Genomic DNA, 9,789 nt, shown 5'->3' with positions numbered 1-9,789 from the left:
CAGAATCCGAAGCAGGCTCCAGGCTCTTGGCTTGTCTGCACAGAGCCCGATGGGGGGCTTGAACTCACAAACCATGAGATCACGACCTGAGCCAAAGTCAGACGCTTAACCCACTGAGCCACCCAGGTGCCCCTGAAATTCTCATTGGTAAAAGAGAACTGACATACAAAAAATGGCACATATTTACAGTGCTGTTTTTGCGGTGGATATCATTGTTGTCTCCATTTGGCAGATGAGGACAGTGAGGCCCACAGAGGGGAGGCTGGCTCTTCCAGGGTCCCACATCCGTGAGGACAGCTTTGCCTCCCAGGCTCCTGCCCTCCCTCCCTGCCCCCACTCCAACTCCCCTGTAGGAGACCAGAGGAGACACCAGACACTGGCCCTGGCGGGACTGGGATGGAGAGTTCCAGGCTGGCAGGAAGACTCGGGGTAATTGGGGGCACCCAGAAGTCTGCGGGACTTATATCTGGGCTTTGTGTTCAGCCTTCCTCTTCCTGCTCCTTTTCCTTTGCCTCCCCAGGCAGGTCATGGAGTGTAGACCCCAGGGACAGAGGGGAGGCACCCATGGCTGAGAGGCCCAGGTAACAACCTCTCAGGTCCCCATTCTCCCAAATAAAATGCCAATGAAAGTCTGTTTCGGTTTCAGTAACAAATGAGTGTGAAAACACATGGGACTTCCTGGTTATCCTCATCCCAAGTATGCTGGAGAGAAGCCGCAGAGCACAGCGTTCAACCACCAGCCTGTGGTTTTGAATCCTGATCATCCCTCTCCTGCTGATGACCCTGGACAGGGTCATTACCTCCCTGATTCACCCAAGTTTCTCCCTCTCCTGTGGCAGCCCACACTCCGGTTGGAGTGGTTGGGAAAACCCACCAAGATGAAGCCCAAAGAGCATTTAACTCTGTGCCTGGCACACAGAAGGTTTCAGAAGGACTAGCTGCTCTGGCTAATAAAGAATAACACTACAGGAGGCAGAAAGCAAGAGGAGAGACCTCAGTCTCTGTAAAACCTTCAAGGTATGCCCCACTGCCTTTGTTCTGGAGCATTCCAGCAGGCATGGAAGGAATTCTTAGGTGGTTGAGTCCTGTCAGGATGCCGGGGGCCCCTCGGGAAGCTAACATGGAATCTTCAGATGAGCCAGGGGCAATGGGCATGGACACTGGGGAGGGACCAAGAGAGGACAGGCACATTGTCTCCCCAGTTCCCTGGTACCGGATACCGCCATTCTGACTTTCTCCTTCCTTCCCACTTTCTCTCTGCTTCCCTCACTTGCCCTCCCTTTCTCTTCCCTCCCAGCCATTTCTCCCTCTCAGGATTTGTTAGATTCCCTTGGCCGCCATAACAGCTCACCACAAATGTGGTGCCTTAAAACAGAAGTTGATCCTCTCCCAGCAACAGAAGTTGATCCTCTCCCAGCCCTGGAGCTAGATCTGAAGTCAAGATGTCCGCAGCGCTGGCTCCTTCTGGAGGTTCTGAAGGAGCAGTGGTGGCTTGTCTTTCTCCAAGCTTGTAGAGGCCACCAGCAGTCCTTGGCATTGCATCCTTCTCCTTTCATCTCTGGGGACACGAGTCATTGGATCTAGAGCCCCCATCAAACCCAGGGTCATCTCAGCTTAAAATTATTTTTTTAATGTTCATTTTTGAGAGAGCAAGGGAGGGGCCGAGAGAGAAGCAGACAGTGGATCCAAAGCAGGGTCTGTGCTGTCAGCAGAGAGCCCCACGTGGGGCTCAAACCCATAAACTGGGAAGCCACGATTTGAGCCGAAGTCAAACACTTAACGGACTGAGTCACCCAGATGCCCCGGTCACCTCATCTTTAGATCTTTAACTTAGTAACATCTGTAAAGATCCTTTTTCCAAACAAAATCTTATTCCGAGATTCTGGGTGACTATATATCTTTGGGGGCCACTATTTAGCTCACTAAACTCTTTCTCCTTTTTCTCTCCAACCCCCAATTTTGTATATCCACCCCCCTTTTCCCCTCCCCACTAATTCCCCCCCTTGTTCTTCTCCTTCCTCTTCTCCCCCTTCTCTTTTCTCTCTTCAGGGCCTTTTTAAAAATAAGACTTCTCTTTGGTGCTTCCCCATCACTTAGCTTGTACTGACCATAACTTCACATAAATTGTCAGATCAGACACCCAGCAATAGCTAGTCTAGAATTTTTAATTTAAAATGCTTGGGAGGACAGTTGTGACTGAGTCACCCTGGGTCAACCAGCTGTCTAACGTCCAGTCAGCTATGGGCTTAGAGGCAAGATTAGTTATCAGGTGTTAGGTACCAGGTGGCTAGTTACCAGTGGCAGGCAGGTCGATCTGGGCCCCCAAGGAGGACCCGCCTGTTAATGGGTCCACTGTACATGTCACCAGAACTCATTGCCCAATGGCAGCGGGTCATGGATCATCAACAGAGTTTTCAGACACCTTTCTCTGCTGAGTTTTTGTAACCTGCTTGATTGTGAGAATCATAGGAGAAAGGAGGGTGTTTTGTCAAAAACAGAGACTACAAGGCCCACTTTCTTTAGACTCTACATTTTAACAAACACTCAAGGAGATTCTTAAGCACAGAAAGTTATGGAAAACAGAACCATAGCGCCCAGTGTTTATTCATTTTTGATAGCAGAGAGACAGACAGTGAGCAGGGGAGGGGCAGAGAGAGAGAAGGAGACACAGAATCCGAAGCAGGCTCCAAGTTCTAAGCTGTTAGCTCAGAGCCCAATGTGGTGCTCAAACTCACAAACTGTGAGATCATGACCTGAGCAGAAGTCAGGTGTTCAACCAATGGAGCCCACAGATGCCCCTTAATTTTTTAAAATAGTTTTTGAGAGAGAGACAGACAGAGAGACAGACAGACAGACAGAGCATGAATGGGGCAGGGGCAGAGGGAGAGGGAGACACAGAATCCAAAGCAGGCTCCAGGCTCCAAGCTGTCAGCACAGAGCCCGATGTGGGGTTTGAACCCACAGATTGTGAGATCATGACCTGAGCCAAAGTCGGACACTCAACTGACGCTCAACCAACTGAGCCATCCAGGTGCTCCTCTTCACATTTTTTAAAAATAGACTTTGTCTTTTTAGAGCAGTTTTAGTTTCATACAAAAATGGAGAAGGTATAGAGATTTTCCATATAACCCCTTTCCCCACACACACAGCCCCTCCAACTACCAACACCCCCCACACCCCAAGAGCGGCCTATTTGTTACAATCCATGAGCCTACATTGACACACGGTTATCACCTGGAATCCAAAGTTCACATTCAGTCTTGACATTGTACCATCTACACGTTTGGACAAATGTAAAAGGACATGTAATTGTTTGTCTTTTAAATGCCCCAGTATTTTGGACAGATACAAGCCCCCCAGGACATTATGAGAAGTTCGCGGATGCAATGGATAGTACGGGGCACCGCCTATAAAGGAATGCTGCCGCAGATTCTGAGCCTAAAACAAGATCTGGAGTTTACAGGAGCTACAGGGAGTTGGAGGTGAGTCACAGCCACCCCCAGGACACATTCAGTTACACCTATAATGCGACATGTTCTACAAGACAAATAACCCAGGGTTTCCTGTTTTCTTTATTTATGTATTTTTTATTTTACAAAATCTTTTTAGGGTTCCTGGGTGGCTCAGTTGGTTGAGCCTCTGGCTCTTGATATCAGCCCAGGTCATGATCCCAGGGTTGTGGGATCAAGCCCCACATTAGGCTCTGAGCAGAGCATGGAGCCTGCTTGAAATTCTCTCTTTCCCGCTCTGCTCATCTCTCCTCCTTTCACGTGCTCTCTCTTTTACAAAACTAAATAACTTTTTTTTTTTTAGAGTAAGCTCCACACCCAGTGTTGGGATTGAACTCACAATTCTGTGATCAAGAGTCACATGCTCTACCACGACTGAGCCATCCAGATGCCCCCCCCAACTCAGGGTTTCTTTTTTTCACCTAATAAATAGCATTTAAAAAGAGAGAGGAAATTGTTAAAAACTAAAGCAGACTCAAGCAAATGCAGTGTGCAGATTGAGAGAGGAATTTAGTCCCTGATTTGAACAAATGAACCATGAGGCTGTTTTTGAGACAACTGGGGGAAATTGAACAGGGACTGGGTATTAGATGATGAGAGAAAATTGCTGTTAGTTGGAAGGGTGGGGGAGACAGTTAGTATTATTGTTGAAGTCCTAACGGGCATTTCTTTTGACATAAACACACAGGGAGAGACTGGAGTGACTGGTCCCAGACCTTGAGCCCAGTCTGAGCTCCATCAGTAAACTGTTCATTGTTGGGCCTCAGTGTTTTCATCTGCAAAATGTGCAGGTTGGAAAGGATTTCATCGACAGCCCCCACCTTCTACCACCACAGCCTCAGCAATTGCAGTTCCAGAGTCATCTCCACCCTCTTCATGCTGACACTATCATCGAGTCGGAGAGGTCCTCTAGGATGATCTCATGGTTGACACAAGCCGTGCTTCTATTTATGTGTCACAGTAACTTCATTATTTTTAGAGACAACATTATTGATTCCCATTTAGCTTGTGGGCCACTCTGAGATTCTTATCTTCCCTCATCCTAAGAGCCTGCCTCTGCTCCGCCTGGATCCCGGGAATGGTGCTCCTATTAAATGCCTCTATGATTCCCATCTCTCCACTTTTCCCACTTTGCCAAGGTTATTTTAGCTAATATGCCACATTTATTATTTATTATCCAAATAGCTGTGGTTGCTCTAACTCAAGACGGGTAGATCCTGGCCTGGCTCTGGTGGCCACAGACACACAATAACAAAGATGCCTTCTGGGGGCACCTGGGTGGCTCAGTCAGTTAAGCACCTGACTCTCGATTTCAGCTCAGATCATCTCATAGTTTGAGATTTTGAGCCCCGGGTCAGACCCTACATTGGCAGTGCAGAGCTTGCTTGGGATTCTCTCTCTCCCTCTTTCTCTGCCCCTCCCTCACTTGCACACACACACACTCTCTCTCTCAAAAATAAACAAATAAAACTTAAAATAATAAGAATAAAAGTGCCTTCCCATTCCAGAGAGTGGCTCAATCTTTCAAAGTGCATTTTCATGGAAGATGGTCTCCTTTTATAGTCGGTCACTATGGAGTAATATAGGCATTCTAGTCCCATTTCACAGACTGAGTAATTGAGGTTCTGGGAAAGTGACTGACAACTCAAGAGAGAGGAGCTTGGGTTCCAAGTCTGGGTTCTGTTGTTCATCACCTTTGTGACCTTGGGCAGGGCCGAAGCCCCATCTGGCTACACTGGAATTGACTTCACATGGGGACATGTTCAGGCTAACCCTGGCTGATACCTGGTGAGCCCTTGCGATTATCACCTGTGACTCCTTTTGTTCTAAAATGTTTTCCAGCTTCGTAGATAAATTATGCAGGTCCTCACCTAAAGCCCAGGGAGGTGAGGAGCATGGAGCAAACCAGGAGTTTTCAATCCTGGTGGCTCCACAGAATCACTGGAAGAGAATGAACTTGGGATGCTCACACCTCACCCTGAACCAAAGAAATCAGAGTATTCATCAGGGTGAGGCCTGAAATTGTATTTGGTTGGAAACTCCTGGGGGGTCTATGCAGTCCCAAGCCTCAGCCCTGCAGCAGCAGGAGCACCCGGGAGGCCCAACAGTGGTGAGGCTCAAGTCCATCACAGACTCCTTGACCCCCAGCCCACAGTGGCACGCATGCCCTGGGCACTGACGCACTCTAAGCCGGAGCCCCGCTGCTGTGGGGGCATTCGGAGCCCACCCAAGTCTAAACGCCTTGGCTGGTAGCCACGGGGGGCGGGGGCAATGGCTCCCTGTTCTGTGCTTCTTAGCGGGTCCCCGTGGTTCACGGCCTGCATAACGGAGAGGGACAGCCCATGAGGCAGGCTGGAAGGGGACCTACATGTGAGGAAGGGATAACACGGCCAACTCCCTCTGCAGAATGTGGTTAACAGCAAGAACAGCGCTGGTCAACTGACTCAACCATCTCCAGCAGCTGAGGACACAAACACGGACATGCCAGTTCTTGACATTCACGTGATTGAGTCCCAGCTTCCTCCTGTCCAATCAGCAGCATGCCTATCACCTCACTCTCTCCTTTGCCCTATCTGTGCCTCCTGTTTTCTAGAACGCCCGGCCCCTAGCACTCCAGAGGGATCAATGGACTGCATCTTTGGCTCCAGCCCACACCCGCCTCCCTGATTCTTGACACGGAACGTCACAGTGTCTTTGTAGTCACTCCTGGCCAGAGCGCCCCACGCAGAGCTCCCAGTTTATAAAGACAAATTTTAAACTCATAAAGTGGTTGACACTCCCTCTTGCCCCAAGGTTATTTCCTCTTGGGGGGGTCCTTGGGATCTTTCCGGGTAGCTGCCTCAGGTGGCACCACCATCATCAAAGTAGAGCTTGCTACTGCTAAGCCTCCAAAGTGTTCTCCTGTGACATGTTGGCCCAGAGGCTCCATGGCCGTCATGCAAACGTGCCCACCAGCTCCCTGCAGCTGTGTGTTTGGAGAAGTACAGAGGCGGACTGGTACGTTACCAGTCCGGCCGTGGCCTCACATTCCTCAGAGGGGCCCTGCTGTCTCCTTCGAGACACCCACAGTTCTGTCTGCTCTAAAACTATGCAGGCCTTATTCCAGGCCAGGCACCGTGCTGGTCGAGCAGCAAGCTTTATCTTTCTGACCAAAGCCCTCCACTGGCTGCCCGTTTTACTCAGAGGAAAACCCAAGCCCCAGGCTCCCCAAGCAATCTCCCTGCTCCTTTTCTCTTCCTGCTTCTCCTGGAGCTCTGGCCCCGCACTCCCCTCCAGGCACATGCACTTCTGAGCTTCTTTTTAAAAAATTTTTTTAAATGTGTATTTATTTTTGAGAGTGAGATAGAAAGACAGAGACAGAGCATGAGCAGGGGAGGGGCAGAGAGACAGGGAGACACAGAATCCGAAGCAGGCTCCAGGCTCTGGGCTGACAGCTCAGACCTGGGGCTTGAACTCATGAACCTCGAGATCATGACCTGAGCTGAGGTCGGACGCTTAACCGACTGAGCCACCCAGGCGCCCCTACCTTAACAATAGTCTATTTAAAACAAGACCTATCCTAACAATAGTCTATTTAAAACTGCAACCAAGACCCACACTGCCAGCCCCCTCTCCACCCTCTTGATCCTCCTTCTTCAGATTTATTTTTTGCAATGGTATTTAACTTTCAATCACACTACATAATTTGCTTCTTCTACTCATTCTGTATTGTCCGTCTCCCTCTGGAAGAATGTAAGCTTCAAAGGACCAAGATTATCCCCCCTGCATTTGCTCAGTGCTAAGTCCCCAGCCTAGAACGCTGCCTGGCATGCAAGAGGCCCTCGTAAGTATTCATGGGCTGGATGAATTTTCAAAGGCCCTGGAGGTGGGTAGAACTGTAGTGCCCATTTTACAGACAGGAAAACTGAAACTCAGAGAAGTCAAGGGACTCGCTGGAAGTCCTGGAGGACCCAGTTACTAGCACCAAGTCACACACACTTCAGAGCCAGTCACTGGGCTGGTTTTAAGGGTCTCTGTGCTAGAGACATGTGGATACTTTAGATAGGGTTCAAGGAAGAATTAAATTAAAATTTGCTTTGTGTGTAGGGGTGGAGGGGGAAGATGCTAGAAGAGGGGTAATAAGAAGGATAAAGGAGGGTTCTGGTGACCTAAAAGCTGGGGTACGCTTTATAATTCTGCCCTTAAAAACAGATTCGGGCTAGTTTCCCTAAGCTGCTAGACAGAAAGAAGACGAGTCTGAGTCTAACCCCTGGAAGCTTCCAAGTAGTAACCGGCAGTTGGAGGGAGAACGGGTCGCGTGAGGTCAGCTACGAGGAACAATACCAAGACCTGCTGTGACAAACCACCTTCACACACGGGCCTTTATAACAGCAAGCCTTTTTTGCTACTCCCCGGTCTGTTTGTCAAACTAGGCAGGCCCAGGGATCTGGGCCAAGATCTGTGGATGTCCCCTGGGCACATGGCAGCCCTGCAGTCTGTGGGGCTGCCTGGGGCCAAGCCTGTGGCGGCCCACGCGCTGGGGGTCAGGGTGGCGGAGGGGCTCCGGAGCTGTGCCCTCCTCCTCCGCAGGCCGGTTCGGGCTGGCTCACGCGGCAGCTCGGCCCTTCCAAGAGGCGCCCGGAAGCATTCGAGGCTGCCTGAATGAAAGCGGAACAGCCCCATTCCATCAGCTGCATGCTATTCATCAGGCTGCGACACAGGCTCAGGGGGTGGGAGATGGGTCCTCCAGGGGATGTGCGGCAAGGAAAGGGGAATTGTGACCACTTCTGAAAGACAATCTCCTACAGGTTGGCTTAGGGTAACTGAAATGCACTCTATAAAGCACTAGGGACAAGCAACAGATAAATAGTGAGGGTGAGGGAGAGGGGGTGGACGGAAGGAAGCAATTCTGTGCCAGGAAACTAGTTTATTCATTCCTTTGACAGATACTCAGGGAGCATGAGCTGCAGGCCAGGCGCTGTGGTGGCCCTGGGAATGCAGCAGGAAACAGACCTGGGATCAGGCCCTCTGGGGACTGCTGCTGGAGCAGGGGACAGATGCAGACAGCCCCCTCCCTGCGATTCCCTGTGGTGGACGCTGTGTCAGGAGAACTTTGGGCAAGCGTGGAAATCCCAGGAGGGGCACCTGGCCAGTCTGGGGTGGGAGAAGGGACCAGGGATGGCCTCCAGGAAGAAACTCGGAAGCAAGAGTCGGGGCATTAACCACGCCAGAGAGGGGAGGGGAAGAGAGAAGGGCATTCGAGGCAAGGGAACAGGATGTGCAGAACCCCAGAGGCCAGTGGTGGGTGTGCCTTGTTGAGCGTGGCTGGAGTCAAGGAAGACTGTAGTTGAGATTGGCCGATGGAGACGTGAAAGAGAGGCTAAGGAGTCGAAATCGCACGCGTAAAGATTTATAACTGGGAGGCTACAAGATCAGGCTGGCATGTCAGAAAGACCACTTACTTGTTAGTATAGAAGACAGACTTTTGGTTTGGGCTAAGGGGGGTGGATGAGGGAGCAGGGTAAGGTGAGACTCAGGAAGGTCAGTTAGACCCTCTGAGCAACACATGCAGGAAATGGCAGATGGATGGATTAGAAAGAGAGATTTCAAAGAAAACAAGCACCTGGGTGGATAAGCGTGACAAGGAGACAGAAAATTCTAGAATGCTGTCTGGGATTTCTGGCTTCAGCCGGAGAGATAGATGATAGTACTATTTAACAAGACAGAGAAACCTGGCTAAAGGAAGTCCCCTTTAATTGAGCACCAAATTTGATTCTAGGCCTCCCAGCAGCAAAGGCAAAGAGAAACCAAGATAAATAGCCTCATTTCGATGTTTCCTAACAGGGAGCACAACCGTGCATTGTAGAAACTAAACTTCCTCATAAAGTGTACAAGGGGCATCTACCAAAGGGATCTTCACGGAAGGTGCCATGAGCCAAGTTCAGACAAGATCCATAGAGAAGATGCAGAAATAGCTTTTGCAGGTCTGTTCTGTGTATATATTAGCCCCTGATATGAGCCCAGAGCCAGTGACTCACAGCCATGTAGAGTGACTTGTGGGGAGACATTGTAATGGCCTCTGGGTATCTTGCTTGCCAAAGATTTTTGAGTTCTGGCATTTAGAAAAGTGAGAGATTGGATACAAAAAGAAGCTACTTGCAAACATATTTTATTTCATAAGCTGAACTTAAGAGTCTGTGACCTTAATGCCTTAACGTATAAATTAATCCCCAGGATCTTTTTTTTTTTTGAGAAAGAGAGAGAGCGAGCAAACAGGGGAGGAGGGAGAGAGAGAGAGAGA

General features: G+C 49.8%; 1 long non-coding RNA gene across 2 annotated transcripts; it reads left to right on the top strand.

Annotated features, from left to right (window-relative positions):
- The first annotated feature begins 952 nt into the window (after positions 1–952).
- LOC115273039 lies at positions 953–7,299 on the top strand. 2 transcript variants are annotated; one of them, XR_003900627.1, is made up of 3 exons: positions 953–1,017; positions 3,334–3,482; positions 7,239–7,299. It is a non-coding gene; the product is annotated as an uncharacterized LOC115273039 (long non-coding RNA). The 2 variants fall into 2 exon arrangements; XR_003900626.1 differs by lacking the exon at positions 7,239–7,299 and adding an exon at positions 4,198–4,590.
- The last annotated feature ends 2,490 nt before the right edge of the window (positions 7,300–9,789 follow it).

Source organism: Suricata suricatta, chromosome 12, assembly GCF_006229205.1.
Source record: "Suricata suricatta isolate VVHF042 chromosome 12, meerkat_22Aug2017_6uvM2_HiC, whole genome shotgun sequence".
NCBI classification, from domain to species: domain Eukaryota; kingdom Metazoa; phylum Chordata; class Mammalia; order Carnivora; family Herpestidae; genus Suricata; species Suricata suricatta.
The sequence above is the reverse complement of the archived record's forward strand: the minus strand, read 5'-3'. Positions and strand labels throughout refer to the sequence as shown.